The following is a 20436-nucleotide window of genomic DNA, read 5'->3' on the forward strand; positions in this document are numbered from 1 at the left end:
TCCTGCCCTGTTGTACCTACAGTCTCTGAGTAGTACCCGCATTATATTTGGAATGGCAAGTTTTCTGGTGGCAGCATGGAGAATTAAAACTAAAAAAAGTGGCATCTAGTGTATTTATACCTCTAAAGTAACCGTCCCGTCCACACTGTTTACCGCCCGGGTTTTGCATTGCATTGTATGTTTCTTAAATATTTGAGCATTGTGCATGTAAATTTTAAATATATACAAATTAATTATGTATGTACAAAAATGTTTTAGGCTTTTTATGTAATGTTTTATGCCTTTTATGATCTTTTTTTAAATCGAATAAAGTGATTTTGACTGACTGATAACTTTGATGACTTTAATTGGGAACAGGAAGACAGCTTAAGTTTGATATCTTAAGAATTGTAATTTCAAGGCCTTTTTAACTGTGAAGCCTGAATTTTTGTCATAATTCTGAAAAATCCACTTTTGATAAGTTGTCATTTTCTTGCTCCAACCATTTGGTGTCTGCTGTTTGTATCCTAGGTCATATGACTAGGTATAGTTGGCAGTTGGACTGTATGTATTGTTCCCAGATGGTAAGACAAAGAGAAGCTAGGTGCAGGCAGAATTGACCACTCTGAGATGACAAGAGGGTGGAGCTGTCACCTACCACACATGCACATCACAAAGGGCCTGACTGAGCACTCTCACAAAGGGGTTTGATGCTAGTGTATTTTGACACCAGACAATCTGGGGCCAAGAAAGGGAGGCAGGGAATTCCAAGGACCTCTGAGGAAGTTGAAATCTCTAGAAGTTTGTCCTATATCAAAGTGGGCACCAGGTATAAATATTGGCCCTCGGACCTCAACACTTCAGTACTCATGTGGACCTCTGGAAGACTCCGATGAAGGAATGCTCTGCTGCTCTCCTGCAAGGAGGACTGCCACGTTGCTGTCCGGCTGCCCTCCTGCATGAGTGAGAAGGACTGGACTAGGACCACTAGAGTGCCTCTCCAAGGGCTAGTTGGAGGGCCTACAGATCAGAAGCCTCAGACACAGAATAGGCTTCCTCCATCTTCAACCTAGAACCTGGACTCTGCCAGCTATGTGTCCTCTCATCCCTAATAGTGCCACTTTAATCCTGGGCCCCTGCAAGTGGCCCTGAAGGTGCTCTGCCAGCCTAACTATGGTACCAGTAGAACCGAAGCATCGCAGCCACTGTTCAATCCAACATCGCACCATAACTGCGCATCGGAGCTGCTGCGCAATGCATTGCCTCTACAAACTCTGCATTGGGACCGCTGTGTGACCCATCCCCGGTGCAGGGCTTTGCATCGCCGCTGGCAGCCCTTCAGAACCGCCACCGAGTGAAGTATCCTCGACCCAGGCCTTTGCATCGGAAGCTCCTTGTCAACGTCATCCCTGACAACCACTTAGGACTCCACATCACAAGCCTTGCAGCTTCTTCAGAACCAGCCAGTGCCCAGTGCATCTCGACAAGGCACTTCGCATCACAAGCTCCTCGTCACCTGAAGATGCAGGACATTGCATCGCAGCTACTAGGGATTAGTCCTCTACAGTTGAGGTTCCGTGAATTCTGAACCCGTTTTAATGTCATGGTTTTGTTGCGAATTTGATAGTAGCGAACCGCAACTAGTGAGTACGGCAAGTACGAGTGATTTCGCTATGCTAGAACGATGGATTCACTGTGTATTTAGAGATTTTGTTCTGAACCTTGGGTTCCGCTTTGTGTATGGCAGCCATTTTGTGGTTGCCGTCACATAAGCCGATGACTACGGCCCAGCGAGTCTTTAGTACACGTATGCGTTAGCTCCAGTTCGTGCTGACTTCTGGATGAACCGAGTGAGCTGACCTCGTTTCCTGAAGCTGACCTTGTTAGGCCAGTTCCTTGCCCGATAGCTGATCAAGATTGAGGATCAAAGCACAGGACATTGTAGAGTTTGGTATGCATACACACACCCCTTATTCTGCTTCTTATCTGTTTTTGTTCCTTCTTTTATGGTCTATTTATGATATGGGTTTTGGTCTTTTATTATGGGTTTGTCCGGCTTGTGCAAGAAGGAATGTTGGGCTTTCCTGTGTAATTAATGGTTGGCCGGACAACTGAAAAGTGGGTTTGTCGTCATGCGATGCCTTTTGCAATAATGCCTATGATTGGACAAATTGTAAATAGTGGGTGTTTGTCCGGAATGTGATTTTTGGCATAAAAGAGGATGACTCGTCTTGTAAATTTGAGCAGTCTCCGACGAATATACCCGTGTTGTACTTCGTGGACTTCTGTTCCTGGTTGCAGCCAATAAATTTGATCTTTGACGCCACCGAGAAGTATCCTGTGTCTCTGTATTCTAAGACAGGTGAACCGGAAGACTTTGGGTGCGCCCCTGGCGCTGCTGGGTTCTAAAACCCGGTTCTTCAGTTGGCGCCCACCGTGGGGAGACTTCAGTGGTACCGGTCCAAGCCTGAAGATCGTGAGGAGCTTCGTGAGGAAATTCTGGAAGACGGCCCCCACTCCATCGACTCCGGCATGTCGAATGTGGACTGAAGGTTTTTGCTGCGAGGCTTCCCGCTTTCCTGACGGCTACGAAGGACTGCTGCACTTACTGTCGCCCTGTCTTGAACCCCCTTTGTGACTATTTGTATGGCTAGACGATAGACGGGTGTTCTGGTGATGTGATTGATACCTTAGTTAAGTATAAGTGGGTCGCTCCAAGTCCTTTGTGTTTTGGTTCCTTAGGTCTTTGATTTGGTTCTTGCAAGCACCAAAGCCAAGGGACTCGTACATTTGCGAGACTATCGTTTTTGGTAATCCCTTGAAGTTTGAAGCTAGATTAGTGAGCGAAGATGCCTGGTCTTAGCAAAATTAGAAAGTTATTTTGTTGTGGTTGTAATAGGGATTCCCGATTGGAGGACTTGTGTCTGATACCTCCGGTTGGAACTCCGACTTATGAGCTCTATTCTAAACATGGCGTGGGCCCCATTACGTTTAATGAAGTATGGGTCCGCTATACTAGGAAAGATGGTGTCTTACGATGGCCCCAACATGGTAGTTACGATACTGAGATTCTAAATAATTTGGAAACTGTACTATTTAGGAAGAAAGCCCGGCCGGCAATGTTTGACTCTTTCCGCCTTTGGCATAAGGAAGCCAAACAGCGAGAAATTAAACAAGCTAAAATAGATAAGAGAGAAAAGGGTATATTGATAATGCAAGCTGCTAGGCAGTTTAAAGATAATGAAGAAGATCAAGCGATTAAGGAGTTGCATAGGCAACATAATATGGCTATTGATAAATGTTATCCATCTTTGCCACCTCTTCTACGAAGTGGAACGAAGGACCCTGAAAAGGATCCTTTGATGTCACATTTGTTGAGATTACCACCCCCTTATGTGCAAAGTGCTACCGCACCTCCGCAACCTCCAGTTGTTCAGCCTCCTGTTGTTGCTTAGCCGCCAGCTCCTCTTCAGCTGGTTCCTCCTCCTCTGGCGCAGCCTTCTCTAGGGCCGCCGGATTTTCTATCAGTTTGCCTCAAACTCCTTTGTCTTCTTCTCCTGTACTTGCGACTTCTCCTGCTAATACTCCTACATTTGTTTCCTCTCAGAACACTTTTTCTCCTGTCCTTATGACAGCTTCTCCTTCTGTTCGACAAAGAATGACTGATACTGTTACTGGTCTTTTGTCTCCTTTCTTTGGGTCATTGAGTGTGACCCCTGTTTCTGCGCGTAAACAATTGCGTAGCCAGCTTCCTAGTCCCGAAGAGCGGGCAGTGTTAGATCTTTTGGCTCGAAGATGGGTTTCGAATGTTTCGAAATATAATCTAGAGTCAGTTATGGATGTCTTCCAGCAATGGGAAGCACCGAAGCAAAGGTACGTTTTCAATGGTAAGTGTACTTTCCTCAGTGAGGAATGGGAAGATAGTGAGTTGGGTCAGATCCCATTGGAGTTACTTAATGTACAGTCCGAGTTTGCGAAAGGGACAATAGTGGGTCCTGGTGTCGAGAAAGCAGTTGCGACGTTGCTTGCGTTTAGCAGCGAGTTTCCTTCTCAGCCACTGTTTGAGCCTGATCTTTCTGTTAGGAGAAAAGTGAGACAGTATCCCATGAGAGAAGTTCCTCCGGTATGGAAAGAGGAAGTTGTGGCTAATCTTAATCAGGGTATCCAGGCTGTACCGGCTCATTTTCAGCGTGTGTGGGTACATGTCCCGTGGAAGAGAGCTGAAGTTTTGGCTCTTAAGCAGACTCTACCTGATCCCTGTAAGAATCCTGCAGGGTATTACAAGGAGTTGTCTCAGACAGTGGACGCATGTATCATGAATTTAGCTGAAATAGATATGTTGTTGGGTAACGTGTTTCCTCAACCTTTGTGGGCGAAGATTCGTCACGAGAATCATGCGCAAGAGTTAGGTGATACATGGGCGAATATTGTTGCGGCAGATGGTAGACAGGGTGGTGGAGCTAAACCTGAGCCTTTAGTTGTGGAACTTCCCGGTAGGATCATTACTTTCATGAAGACTCTGATGCTTGCTATGCGAGTGAATTGGGATAAGTTAGCAGCATGCAAGCAGAAAAAGGAGGAAAGTGTGTCTGATTTCTTCACTAGGTTTGAAGAGACTTTCATAGATCACAGTGGTCAAGATATGAGTACGGAAGGTGGCCAAAGGTTGTTCGTAGATAAGTTTGTTCATAATTTGCTTCCCGAGTTGTGTAATAAGTTGAAGGACTCCGAGAGTTCATGGGCTGTTTCATCGTCGGCCCAGATATTGGCTACTGCACAGTACTACGAGAATAGAGATAAAGATGAGAAAGAGAAAGCAGAGAAAACGACTAAAGAATTAAAGACGAAGGTTCTTTTGCAACAGGCTTATCCGCCTCGTTATAATCAGCGCGAGTTTCAGCAACCTCAACAGTTTCAGAGAGGGTCGCAGAAGCCCGAGTCTTTTCAGCAGCGAATTCCAGTTGGTCCTAATCAGTGTGCATATTGTAAGGAAGAAGGCCACTTCAAGAATAGTTGTCCGGTTCTGTTACAGCGTGCGAATGGTGCGTCTGGTGTGAGAGGCTGGGGCGTTCAGCAAGTACCTAGAGGAAGAGGACGTGGTGTGTTCCCCCAGAATGGACGTTCCTTTCCCCCGCAGAATTCTATGAATTGCTTTGATCAACAGAATGTTGTGTCTGGTCGGTTGACTCAGTACTATGCTGATGACTATTATGTTGAGAGTGAGAATGTTGACGGTGATGATTGCTAGGACAGCCATGGACAAAGAGAGGGAGTAGTGTCGGTTCCATTAGACCAGAGTGGACCTTATGTTGCAGTAGTTAATTCAGGTGTGGTAGAGCCTTTTCTTTTGGATACTGGTGCAGCGAAGAGTTCTATCATGCACTCTAAACTCCCTGGCGCACCTTTGTCTGGCTTAACAAATGTTTCGATAGGATTCTCTGGTGCCCCAGTTCGTAATCCAGTTTCTACTCCTTTGTCTCTTTCTATAGGGCCTTGTGAATTGGAAGCACCCCTCGTTTTAACGACAGGTTGTGGTGAGAATTTGTTGGGTCTGCATTTGTTGAAGAGATTACATGCGACATTGCATTGTTCTCCTTCTGGAGTACAGTTTACGTTGGGTAAGAGAGTGATCTCTCCGATGTATTTGTCTAAAGATCGGCTTCCACTGGAATTGCGTTCTCTCCCTGATACTCTTTGGGCTACTGGTCTTAATGATGTGGGTCTTTTGGAGATTCCACCTTATGTTGTGATGCTGAAAGCGAATGCTAGATTGCCTTATATTCCTCAATATAGGATTTCTAGCGATGGTGAAAGAGCGCTTTTAGCGATCATCTATGATTTGATTGAGAAAGGTGTGATTGAAGAAACGAGAGGTAATGTGTGTAACAGTCCTGTGCTGCCTTTTCTGAAACATACTGACTCTTCTCAGCCGCCTGTGTATAGGTTTGTAATCGACCTTCGAGAGGTCAATAAAATTGTTGTGCCACAGTTTCCGGTTGTTCCAGACATTACTGCTTTGTTGACCATGATCCCTGCTTCAGCTGCCTGGTTTTCGGTGATAGATCTGAAGAATGCTTTCTTCAGTATCCCGATTGCCGAGGAGAGTAGAGATATTTTTGGCTTCTCTTTAGGAGGCCGAAGCTTCCGGTGTAAGCGTGCTCCACAGGGTTATTGTGAAAGTCCCTCCATCTATAGTCAGGCTTTGAAGACACAGCTTGATGCAATTGTTTTACCTGTTGGTGCTACTCTTATTCAGTATGTAGACGATTTGTTGGATGCTGCTGATGATGAGGAAACTTGTAAAGAAGCTACTCTTTCTTTGTTGTGACATTTGTCTGACCTCCATCATAAAGTATCACCTTCGAAGTTGCAGTATTGCCGCCAAGAAGTGACCTACTTAGGTCATCTCTTGTCGAAGGAGGGAAGAAGGTTGACCCCAGAACGAATTCAAGCGATTGCACAAATGACTGTGCCAACCACGCAGAGAGAAGTGCGTGCTTTCTTGGGTATTACCTCGTACTGTAGACAATGGATTCCGAACTTTTCATTGCTTGCAAAACCTCTGTTAGCACTTACTCTTAAGGCTACTCCGAATCCTCTTCCTTGGTCTGACTAATGTCAGAAACGTTTTTCTGAATTACGTGATGCATTGTGTTTGGCTCTGGTATTGGGTACTCCGGACTATAGTAAACCTTTTACACTCTATATCCACGAGAGTGAGGGTTGTGCATTGTCAGTTCTGACACAACAATTTGGTGATAAGCAGCGGCCATGTGCGTATTTTTTGTCGACTTTGGATCCGGTAGCTAGAGCGTTGCCGAGTTGGTTGAGAGCTACAGCAGCAGCGGCTGTTTCTATTCAACAGTCTGCTGGTTTGGTTATGGATAATACGTTGATTGTGATGGTTCCACATGCAGTGGATACTTTGTTAAATAGAACTAAAACCCAGCACTTGACTAGTGCATGATTGTCAGGTTACGAGTTGACGCTTTTGGCGAGTCATGTGCATATAAAGCGATGCAACACGTTGAATCCAGCTACGTTGTTGCCGATTTCTGTAGAGACAGGTGTTCAGGAACAGCATGATTGCTTTCTCAGGACAGAGGAAGAAACGAAGGGTAGAATTGATTTGAAAGATGCTCCTCTTGTGAAGTTTGATGGTACCTTATGGGTGGATGGTTCATGCTTTAAGCTTCCGAATGGCTATACGACTGCAGCATATGCGGTTACGACTTTGCATACGATTGTTGAAGCTGCACGTATTCCACAGAACTCAGCTCAAGCAGCAGAGTTGATTGCACTGACAAGAGCGTGTGTGTTGTCCAAAGGAAAGAGAGTGACTGTACACCGATAGTCAATATGCGTTTGGTGTTGCCCGTAGTTTTGGGCGTTTGTGGAAGGAATGTGGATTCCTTACTTCTCATGGTACGAAGATTCAGCATGGACAGTTGGTGAATGAACTTCTTGAGTCACTTACGTTGCCGACGCAAGTTGCAATCGTGAAATGTAGTGCACATAAGAAGGTTACAGATGACGTTGGTCGTGGTAATGCGTTTGCGGATGAAGTAGCGAAAGAAACGGCGAAAGATGTGATGAGTCGAATGTATGTTGCGGGTCCAGCGAGATGGGTTCCGGATAGAGGAATGTGTGAAGACACAATAGAGAGTGTGAAGTCAATTCAGGCTGAAGCTACTGAGAAAGAATTGAGTGTGTGGAGAGAGAGTACGGGAATGTTGGATTCGACTGGTTGTTGGATTGAGTTGTCAGAACATCGGCAATGGTTGTTACCTGATGCGTATGTCCTTGCAGTGGTTACGATGGCACATGGAATGGCTCACATTAGTGCGAAAGGGATTTGTAAGTTGTTGGCTCCAGTGTGGGAGAATGCAGGAATTCCTAAGTGTGCGAAGAATGTGGTCAAGAATTGTATGGTTTGTCTGATGTATAATCCTGGCAAGGGAACCCCAACTCCAGCTGGTCATTTTGCGCCTCCGACGTATTCATTCCAGGTGTTGCAATTGGATTTTATCCACATGGAGAGATGTAATAATTTAAAATACGTCCTTGTGGTTGTTTGTGCCTTTTGAAGATGGGTAGAGGCATATCCCTTAAAAGATAATACTGCCTTATCCACAGCAAAAGTCTTGCTCAAGGAATTTTTCCCTAGATTTGGATTGCCAAGGATGGTGTGGAGTGATAATGGAAGTGAATTTGTGGGCCAGATTATGAAGAGAGTGTGTGAAGGTTTGGGCATTAAGTAGAAATTCCATGCTGCGAATCACCCCCAATCAGCTGGTCTAGTCGAATGCTATAATGGCACTCTGAAGCTGAAATTAGCCAAGATTCAGGCGAGTTCTGGTCTCCAATGGCCCGATGCTTAGCCGTTAGCACTTTTGTCAACTAGAACTACAGTGCATTCCCGAGTAGGCCTTAGTCCATATGAGATCGTATTTGGCCGCCCGGCGAATGTATGGGGAGTGCCGAGGCCAACGAAATTCAGTGATATTGAATATCCTGTGTTGATTGACTACTTGTATGACCTGACGGCTAAATTGCGTGTCTTACATCAACAGGTTCATGATAACCTTCCACAAGCATCTGAAGATCCAGGACACGCCATTAATCCTGGTGAATGGGTGTTAGTGAAGAATTTTCAACGGACCAAGAATGATCAGCCCCGTTGGATAGGACCACACCAGATGCTTCTATCAACACGAACATCAGTGAGAGTCCACGGCAAGAAGAATTGGATCCAAGGCGTACATTGTAAGAGGGTTCCTTTACCTCTGCCGTACGACCAGTGCGTCCGGGAAGGTGTTGGCGATTCAGAGACAGACAGAGACAGTGCCAAAATTCATGCCGTTTAGCGACGCACGTTTGGTTGGGACAAGGTCTGAGTGAGAGGACGACGATATTTTGCAAGCAGCTGTTCCACCGCCTTTAAGATTGGACACCACTGAGCCTGAGTTGTTGTTCCGAGATCAGACAGTGCCTGGTAAAGGCCGCTATAATTTGAGACCAAGAAGCAATGGAGTAATAAAAAAAGGATTTGTTTTTGTTTTTGAAAACTGCACTCTCTCATCCGAAAAGCTGTTTTTATCTATTTTTCTTTTTCAAACCGCCATCCGGGTTCAGCTGTAGGGTCGCTGTATCAAGACTTGGTGTGTCAAGCCATGTAGACACAAGGTCGATGGTTCTGGTTTGTTCTAGGGCGTTCCCTGGACTTACAGACGTACACCTGAGCGAAGAGAATCAACTGCCGCAAACAGCACAGTTAGAGGATGGAGTTTTTTGAGATCGAGAGAGTTGTTGCAGAAATGAACTTTAGGACAAAACTGTGTAAATTGATTCGTAGAAAATGTTTTTTAATAACGTGTCTTATGGTGTTTCTTAGCATGACTTTGTCTTTGGTGGGTTGGATTGTTCTCACTAGCCAATTGACGTTTGCACCCACTACACAACCTATGTCTTTTCCTACCACTACCTCTTTGCATTCTTTCCATACTTTACCTGAACATGAATTAGTTAGAAGATCAGAGTTTGTAAACAATTCTTTTCTGCAGCTTTTGCATCAGCATCAGTTAGTAGTGAACACCACTAATTGTTGGGTGTGTGGTCTTATGCCGCATACTACGGATAGAGGTATCCCTTATTTGGTCCTGCCATTCAGCTACAATGGGTCTGTATGGGCGTATCAGACGATGTTTATTTATGCCCATGAAGTCTATCCCCTGCGTTCCATGAAAGACAACTTGAGTAATTGTGCCTTAGTGAAGGGAAGAAGAGATATGATCAGAGATATCGATACATATGAGACTATTCCTAAAGATGAGGCATTAGCTTATATCGGATGGAACGTGACTGGATATAGTGTTAGTCTGAGTGAAAAGCAGAGACGAAAGAAGTCACCTCCGATTTGGATCGTACCCCATCGTGGTCATTTTTGTCTGCAAGGTAGTGGCAAGAATCCGAGAGCTCAGTTAGGGAAGAGTTTTTGTACACGGACGTATGTTTTTAGGTCCCAGACTTCCCCACCGTTTTTAGCAGCTAAGGGCACGTATTTTGTTTGCTATGATGCAGCATATACATGGTTTCCCCCTGATTTTTCGGGAACCTGTTATGTTGCTTATTTGCTACCCCCTACGTATACTGCAGCCGCAGATTACCACAGAACGAGAGTTGTTAGAGGTGTCTTCGATCAGGAAGATACCACAGGACAAGAAGTGGGAGACTTTCTCAAGGGTTTCCTACCGTTTTGGGGACCTATGGCTAACAGTAGAAATATACGGCAATTGACGAGAGTGATTGCGTCCACCATAAATGAAACTGCCGGTGCCCTTAGTAATTTGACTGGTTTTAGATGTCATACTTGCAGACTGAGGTGGAGTATGTAAAATGATCCAATCGAGTTGCTGCGTTTTCATCCCAGACAATGCTCCTACAGTATACCAGGCCATTTCTAAGTTACATAGGGTTCCTTGAGTCTATACATGTGGACGAAGGAGACTGGTCGTTGACTGGATGGTTTGGGGAATTGTTATCCACTTGGGGATGGAAGATTCTGATGATCATTGGGATGGCTTTAGCAATTCTTTTCTCGGTTTGTCTTTGTGTACAGTGTGCTCCTGCTATATGTGGCCTTTGTGCTACTATGTGTGTAAGGAGACCTGTCTCGAGAGAAGTACTGAGTAATAGGATGATGCTCCAGCAGCATCTTGATGATCTGATGAATATTGACATTGATTCAGATACAGACTGAGTGATTGCCTATGTAAGGGCAAAAGGAGGGTCTGAGGTTCTGTGAATTCTGAACCCGTTTTAATGTCATGGTTTCGTTATGAATTTGATAGTAGCGAACCGCAACTAGTGAGTACGGCAAGTACAAGTGATTTCGCAATGCTAGAACGATGGATTCACTGTGTATTTAGAGATTTCGTTCTGAACCTTGGGTTCCATTTTGTGTATGGCAGCCATTTTGTGGTTGCCCTCACATAGGCCGATGACTACGGCCAAATGACTCTTTAGTACACGTATGCGTTAGCTCGAGTTCATGCTGACTTCTGGATGAACCGAGTGAGCTGACCTCGTTGCCTGAAGCTGACCTTGTTAGGCCAGTTCCTTGCCCGATAGCTGATCAAGATTGAGGATCAAAGCACAGGACATTGTAGAGTTTGATATGCATACACACACCCCTTATTCTGCTTCTTATCTGTTTCTGTTCCTTCTTTTATGGTCTATTTATGATATGGGTTGTGGTCTTTTATTATGGGTTTGTCCGACTTGTGCAAGAAGGAATGTTGGGCTTTCCTGTGTAATTAATGGTGGGCCGGACAACTGAAAAGTGGGTTTGTCGTCATGCGATGCCTTTTGCAATAATGCCTATGATTGGACAAATTGTAAATAGTGGGTGTTTGTCCGGAATGTGATTTTTGGCATAAAAGAGGATGACTCGTCTTGTAAATTTGAGCAGTCTCCGACGAATATACCCGTGTTGTACTTCGTGGACTTCTGTTCCTGGTTGCAGCCAATAAATTCGATCTTTGACGCCACCGAGAAGTATCCCGTGTCTCTGTATTCTAAGACAGGTGAACCCGAAGACTTTGGGCGCGCCCCTGGGTTCTAAAACTCGGTTCTTCACAGTCAGGATTTAAGGTACTTTTGCTCATTGTGCCTAACTAGGTCTCTGTAGATGGCCAGTGCTCCACCAGGTAACAACACAATAGGCACTTTGTGATTGTTGGTGCTATTTGCACTTAAATCTTTAAAATTGCATATCTCTGGTTCTACTGTTTGGATATTTGTTGATTTGGTCTTAAATAATGCATTAAGTTTTCCCCTGTTTTTCTAAATTGGTGTGTTTTTTTTTCTTGTGGTGTGTTTCACTCTATTACTGTTTTAATTGCTGTATAAATACTTTGCACATTGCCTCTAAGTTATGCCTGACTGCTTTGTGCCAAGCTACCCGAGGGTTAAGCACAGGTTAATTTAGGGTTTGCTTGTGATTTTACCCGGACAAGGATTGTGGTTACAGCTTGAGTAGGGTTCCACCCCCTCAATCGGTAACCCAATTTCTTACACACAATTTTTATACTTTCTATGTAGTCTTGAGCTTGATATCTATCATCAAATGCACAGTGGACCATAAACAGTGATGCTGCCATAAATTAGTTAATTTCATAAATATTAAATAATTGATTGTAAAGATTTCATTTCCTAGGAAAACTCACACATATTCGGTAGTTCCCAACTCCAGACATTCATGGCAATATTTTCTTGGTAGGCGTAATATAATTTATTCTTGTCCACATGGCATTGACAACTTCTTCCAAAAGGGCTTACATTATGGTGTATCAAATCAGCATCAGGGAAGACTTGATGTGTCACATTCACATAACAGACTTCTGCAGAGTATTTCACAGCCAAAGACTTTGATTTTTTTTAAGAAAACATATATTATCTTTTTCTTGCTTCACCAAGAGATTATCTAACCCCCTTGTACGCAGTAAATCAATGTGGGAAAATAATAAATCAATTACAAAGATGACATTATATTTAACTCTGGAATAAGTGCAAAAGGGCCTTCAGCAAATTTAATTACCTCATTGTAAAAAAAAAACACTAATTTGCCAACAACGTAGACCAATTTAGAGGAAATACTGAATTTTGGAAACCAAGAATTAAATAACAGTTCACCAGAATCTTAGAACCAATAGATGCGAACATAAAAATACTATTGGACTCAGATTTCAACTTGAGGGCAACGGTTTCTGTACAGAACAAAAACTTGCCAGAGGATTTAATATGATTTGTATTCACAATGCTTAGTGATTTTCAATAACAGTATCTACCTGAACAACAGATATTTTCATATCATATAGGATTTAGGTGCCGATTACAATGCGGCCCATAAAGGCTGCGACCGACGGTCGGAGCCTTCCAGGCCGCATCGTAATCGGCCCCTCAGTTTACTTTCCGAATGCTGCATGACAATGCCGACGGTCAGAAACTAAACCGGCTGCTCTTTCTGGTCGACTTCCGATGGGCTCAAGGAGATCGTCGGCCCGTCGGAACCGGTTTATAATCCCAAAGGCCTGGGCTTTCCGTACCGGCCTGTCAGACACGGAAACCATATCGTAAAGCATGTTTGGGGCACCCAGTTGGGCCCCCATTGGTGCGCGGTCTCTGGTTGGGGGCCGAGGGGGCACCAATGGTTCCCCCTGTGGATCCCTGCCCCCAGAGGCAGGAACCTTGAGGTGCCTGCCACCGGGTGCTGGGATCAACAGCACCTCTCATTTCCCTATGGGAGAATGTATTACAGCTGGTTTACAATCGTAATGCATGCTCCCAAAGGGAAATGTAGGAATGAGACCGAACAGTGTTCGGTTTCAGCATAATTAGGTGGTCGGTCCCAGGACAGAGAAGATGTTAGGGCGGAAATAAATCAGCCCAACATCGTAATTAGTCCCTTAATTCCAAGGGTGTCCAAGATATGCAAATAAAGATCATCATCATGCTAGAACCAGGATTATGTTAGAGTGGCTTTTTATGACTCAAAAAACACCCTCAATATCATATGTCAAGAATGTCAAGCATTATGAATGCTGCTTGCACCATCATGCAAAAAAAAGGCAAAACCTTTCCAAAAGTGATCACAATTTTACCATGGCATGCCCTACTCCAGGGGTGCACACCATTATACTGGAAATTGCCTACAATATGCCACAGATGCTAATCATTGTATCAATGATGATTCCCAACATTCTGGAGATAGCTGTGATTTGTGGTGGAGCAACCAGATATCATGGGTGTCCTCATGCCGAGGGTAAAATTGCCATCTGGAAGGTCCATTGCCTAATTGGATGGCTGGCACATCACACACTGACTCTGACACTCAGACTCACCCCTAATGACCTAAAGGTCTTCTGCAAGCATCAGTTTGGTCTCTTACCTACCTTCTGCTGCAAAGAGTATCATCGAGATGTTCATAACTTTCTCCCCATTAGGAAACTGACAACCTTCTCCATGTGTTCCAGTCTAGCTTTACATCAGAAATGGTAACCAAAAGGACACTAATGAACATCAGGAAAGAAATTCTCAGTGTCAGAGACCATGGCCAGTATTGTGCCTTGATCTTCAGTGATCAGACCATTGTATTTAACAAGATAGTATGCAATAATCTACTAACCTGTCAGGAGATCTGTTGTGAAACTGGTGAGATTGCAATGAACTAAAAAAGTAAAAAGTAATTCCTATGTAACGATAGACTGTACAGTAACTAGCTCAATTCTTCTACAAATTAACTCAGACAAAATGCAGGAAACCTCTTTGGAACCGTCGTGACAGCAGCAACCACAGCGACTTCCACATGTATAATAAGGGTACACATATCAGGATATATAAGGCTCAGAGACTACCTCTCCTACATTCAACAATAGGTGTGTCACAACTGGCTAATCTTCAACATCGAAATTCTGGGGTACTACTTCTAGGAACTGGAAACCTTATGGTGGTAGGTTCAGCTGACCTGCTGCTAAAGGCACACCCAGAAATGCCTGCTACCTCCTTCGTTCTCGTCTTACGGAGGATTGATAACATCTTTCATCCAGTGACGATGCTCCAATGGTTAATCAGAGGCTTCCTGTTAGAACTGGCTATTTCTGGTTGGCTAAGGCTGACGCCAAAGCTAGGCAGAAAACACCATTTAGTCAGGGCAAGGAAGTCACACACCAAGATAACCCCTGCTCACCCCCTTGGTAGCTTGGCACAAGCAGTAAGGCTAAACTCGGAGGCAATGTGTAAAGCATTTGCGCCAGCGCACATCAGCAACAACATACTAGGCACACCACAAAAGGAACTCCACACAAGGTTATATTAAAATAACTTTTGTATTGTCAAAACATATCAGATAGAATCACACATGTACATTGTGCCAACTGGCACGGGCAATATTTACAAGGGATTATTCACAAGACAGGGCGTCATGGGCTACTGTCCGAATCAGAACTTAGTAGAAATGAAATACTGTCAGAAATTAGAATAAAAGAATATAAAATCCCTGTAGCACAAAGTAACAGTTAGAAATCACAACCAGTATCTACTGGTAACAGGTAAGTACCACCTACGCAACCCTAAACACCTTAGGAGCATGTCATGCAGGGGACCAGGACCTCACTAGGACCACCTGTACTAAAAAGAACAACCACCTAAGTATCACACAGCATTTAGGGGTCTAGGAAAGAACACATTACCCATGATGCATAATTATACATTCAGGGGAGTAGTAAAGAGAAACACATGATGCATAAACCTACACATTCAGCGGTTTTCAGAACAGAGCACATGATGCAATAAAATACATTCAGGGGTGCAGCGCAAGAAGACACATTATGCCTAAAAACATTCAGAGGTGCAGCGCAGGGAAAAGGAAGACACATGATGCCTAAAAACATTCAGAGGTGCACAACAATACAATAGCGCAAAAAAATCACATGATGCCTAAAAACATTCAGAGGTGCAGGAATAACACATGATGCAAGCAAACACATTCAGAGGTGCAATAACCATACAATTGCGCAAAACCTCACATAAGCCACTACCTGTGGCAGTCCCTAGGCCAACTGGCCTTGTTGGGGCTCAGACGCCCTGTGTCCAATGTCAGGGCACGCTGCCATGCAGCGCCAGTCCAAGAACAAGCCTAAACGTAGCAGGTGCCCACTACTTGCTGGGCACCTGTGAATATCCCAAGACCTAAACGGTGCAGCTGCCCACTAATTGCTGGGCAGCTGGGGAACTTCAAAACTGCGCCAGGGCCCTCACTGGCCCTTAGGCCCCAAACTGCGCCACCGCTGGAGCCACACAGGCTCTGAGCTCACTCTACACATGTTGGAGCCACACAGGCTCTGGCATAACACGTGCCCCACGTTGGAGCCACACAGGCTCTGGAAACTTATGCCCCAAACGTTGGAGCTCTCAGGCTCTAAACAAAGCATTTCACAGGCAGGAGGGGGCGAGCACCGGCAATGTGCCCCGACGCCCCCTTTACCTAACATGGCCCCTGAAGCCTTCTCGGGGCTCTACACAAGCATGGCCCCCAAGCCCCTCACAGGGACTTCTGAAACAACTGCGGGCCCCGGTGGAGCCTCTCTGGGCTCTAGACTACGTTGGGGCGACCCGTTGCCAACCGGGGCCGCCCTGCTCGCACCAACTATGCCCCCCTAGATAGAGGGCTGGACACGGGCCATCGAGAGAGCCTACGGGGCTCTCAAACACATCGCGGGAAGAAGAGAGGAGCGGCCCGCTGCCACGGGGCCGCTCGAACGCTGCCTCGATCAGGCACTGCCATCCACGGAGCTCCCCGCCTACCCCCAGCCCTTCAAACACTCACCGGGCTGGTCGGGGGGGGCTCTGCCTCACACGCAGCTTCCACTGCTGGGCTCTCCTTCGCCGGCGTTTCTCTCTCGGCTCCTCTGCTCCCAGCAATTCCGGTCTCCCTCTCCACACGGGAGACCTGCGACGAGGCAGCCAGGCTTTTCTCCTTCTCTCGGGGCTCCCTCTCGGTCACGGGAGCCCCGCAACGGCAGCCATCTTCTCCCTCTCTTCCATGGGCATCCCTCGACCAGCCAATCCCGTCGCGGCACCGATGACGAGCCTCCACTCTTCAGCCAATCACGGCACGACAATGGCGATGAGGCTGCGCCGCACGGGCCTATCCCATCGCGACGTTGGTGAGGGGGCTCGGCTCTCTCAGCCAATGAGAGCGCGGCGGCTCCGATTTTTGTCGCTGCAGCCTCCATTTACAGACGGCAACTTTTAGGAATATTCCTGGCCCCGGGCAGCGGCGGTGAACAACACGGGGCAATGCCGGGTGGGCACCGGCTTCCATTCAATATGAAAATAAAAGCGCTACTAAGCGTTTGGGCAAGATAAAGCGCTCCAAAGCGCTAAAGGGGCAAGAACACGCGCCCTCAAGCCCAGGATTAAGAATAAAGCGCTATCAGCGCTAAGAATCAATCTACAGCGCCCCCAGCGCTATAAGGACATCCAAAGTCTAGTAAAGTCTTCCAGGAGATGCAGCAAAGTCCTTAGCAGTCCTGGCAGAATAAAGATGGAGTAACACAGCTCCCAGCAGGGAAAGTCCATCAGGAGTCCAGGGGCTGGGCAGGGCCCAGGGATTCCCCTGAGCCCCAGCAGCAGCATGCCTCTGGCAGATTCAAGTTAGAAACAAGAACATTTTGGAAGGGGACACAGCCCCTTCTTATACACAGAAAAGTCTTTGAAGTCTTTGTGTAGGCAGTGTGAGAACCACCTAGAACTGGTTATAGGGAAGCCCTGTCAGTATCAGGGACAGAGGTGACAGTCGCCCAGCGGGGGGTGGAGCCAGCATTGTGGTTTGGCAGCACAGCCCTTCTCTATCAGGTGCCATCTCCTCCCACTTCCCTGGCAGCAGATGCTGCCTTTCATCCATGGGCTGACTCGGACAACCTCCTGGGCTCTCCAGCCCCTGTCACCCTCAAACCAGACAGTCAATCCACAAGCAGGCCCAGGCACTCCTGACCCAGGCTCACCAGCCAATCACACGCCAGACACAAATTACACAAATATGCCAACTTCTAAAAGTGGCACTTCTAAACTAGACACAGTCATGCCGCATATACCATTTCACAGCATTCAGTCTCACGAGTTCTCTCATACCAAACTCGCCCCTGCACTCCCCACACATCAGGAACTACCATGGGCATACATATTTCCCATTCATTCCTATGGGAGGGCAGGTCACTCACCACACATACACAGAGAGCTCAAGCACTTTACACTGTACCACAGTTAAAAAGTGCGCAGAGGCCTAAAATCACCACCACCAGGTTCCAGAAACAGGCTAGGAAAAAGCAAAAAGTCTCGGGGTGAACCTGCCCAAAGGGCCGGGTCCAACACTTCCATTAAAAAAAATATGTACCATGCATAATGAACTGCGCATTGGTGTACCAGAGGTCCTGCACTCTCAAGGCTCAACAGTTTGGAACTCCCTTCCTTTGCTAAGTTGCCTCATGGAGCACTTAGGAAGTTCTGTAAACACTTGAAGACCCACTTCCTCTCCTCGGTATAAAGAACTCGATTAGTGCTTGCCTTTGGTCTGTGGTCCTGCTTTAGATTTTGATAAATGAGTTACTCCTTTACAAATGTGAAAGAGATCCTGTACACCTCATTACAAGTGCCATTGGATATAATGGACTTGCAATAAGGTGGACGGGTTACCTGCCAGGTTTGTGACAGAGTAACCCATCCACCAAATTCTAAACCAAGTGCTGTGCTACTCCATAGCCTTCCCCACTCCTGCTCTATTGCACTCTGAAGCAATCATCTTTCTACACCAGTGCTATATTACTGAAAAATCAAATATATTTGGCATTGTAGTTAGGATACGTTTTTATTTTGTATGTTTCAGGATTACTTGTGCCACACATGTCGACCTCAATGCTCGTGGTTAGGTTATGCACAGGAACAAATAAAATTCATGGTTAATGATTTTGTTAACAACCCTGACAATCTCAGTACCAGATAAGATGATACTCCACAATGGGGAAGAATGCAGGTGTGCAAACTCCACAGTTGTCATTGAAGTCATTTTTACAAACAAAAAGAAAGTTTCTTGAAGACCTGACTAGTTTCCTATTGAGGGTAAGAATGGTGAATGATACCATTAACAATCACGGTCCCAATAAAAGTGCAGAACCGACATCATTCCGTGACCTAAGGTCAAACCCGGTAAGCACAAGCAGGGTCAAGCAGGAAAAGTGAAGCTTGTTTATAAAAACAAAGACCTACCACCAATGCATCTGCAATCCATAATGTAATGGAGCAATAAAAAGTTTTTGCAGACAGCCTCAAGAAAGCTACCTCTAGTGAGTCATTTATTAACCTGAATATGTCAAAACAAAGGGCAGACTCTGAAGCCTAGAAGGATTGCAGGAAAGCTGGTCAATGGCCCATTGGTGCAGCAAGATAAAGTATTTACAGTTAAGAGGATCCAGCAGTCTATTTCAACCATGATAGTAAAGCCTTGGCAAAGTTCCTACTGATTCTTGTAAGCCCCTCCCGGAACTATGGAGGTTCAGTTTGGACTAGCATTGATTATGGTACATTCAGTTTTGTTGTGACACTATGCAATATTTGTCCCTATTTTTGAGAAGGTGACACGTGAGATTGTCCCTCTCCCATTCCTGTAGGAGACTCACATGTCAAATCATGAGGCTTCCTCCACATTCGCACTAAAGGATTCATTGAAAGCGGATAACATTTTGGTGAGCACATGGGGTTTTCACACAGACTGTTCATGTCCAAAGTGGCACGGATATCAAAGCAATATTCAAATGTATATTTTTAGATCTGTCTTTGAGCATGTTAGATATAGCATGATTCTAAAAGTCATTAAAAGAATGCAAATATTGGCACGAAAATACAAACATTGAGACCAGATTTTATTTTCTATTCCTTTACCAAATCTATGATATGCTAACTAACACTTTCTACCTTTGCTTCAAAACTGAGATTTTAAACCCTCTTCGATATTCTGCATTTGCTTGCTGATACTTCTATTAGTGCTTTACCTTGTGCAAATTCAGAGAATAAAGCACTTTTCTCAATGTATCTGGAGGGTTTTTAATCCCCTATGGATGTTTGTGCTCCACGGCTGGGCTTGGTCATCAGATTAATACATTCAACAAATGTGAAGCACAATAGGCTCCACAAGAAAGACAGAGAGTATTTAAGTTTCAAAACATAAAGGGTTATTTAAAGCTAGTGGTTTGCAGAAGGCTAAATTAGATTAAAATAAATTATTAATCAAAATACACATGCCTTGATTAATATGCAATTCAATTTAAATCTAAATCTTATAAATCAGAGGATAAACCAGCATGGGTTCGCCTCAAAAGGGATAGACAAAGGAAAGTCAGTGCTCTCTCTGAGAGAGTACTCTAAGAATACTCTCTTACTCTGCTCTATTCTCAAACTGAAAACTCATCTCTGAACTAAAACACAGAAGCTCTAACATTTTACACACCTACATATAGCTTTCATAAGACTGTCCAATTAGCTTAAAGTGAGGTGGTACAGTTATGTGCTTGTTAGCTTCTCAAGGTTTCTCAAAATACAAATTTCTCCCTGTGTCTTTCAAACTTACACTATTAGATAAAGAATAAGATGCATGAACCAGACTGCGCACTGCAGGTGTCTTCTTGAATGTGCTATTCATTATAACGTTCCATGATTATCACAAAAAAAAGAAACCGGTTCTTCACATGGAAAAGTTTTAAAAAATTGAGATCGACAATTAAAACTTTAATTCATCTAGAATTAAATGTTCACATGACACAAAGCAAAGATGGGAACCAATGGTAGGCATTTTACGATTCAGGCAAAGAGTACCTATATTTCACACAAAAAGGCACCTGAGTGAGA

The sequence above is a fragment of the Lissotriton vulgaris genome, chromosome 12 (assembly GCF_964263255.1).
Source record: "Lissotriton vulgaris chromosome 12, aLisVul1.2, whole genome shotgun sequence".
Classification (NCBI taxonomy): domain Eukaryota; kingdom Metazoa; phylum Chordata; class Amphibia; order Caudata; family Salamandridae; genus Lissotriton; species Lissotriton vulgaris.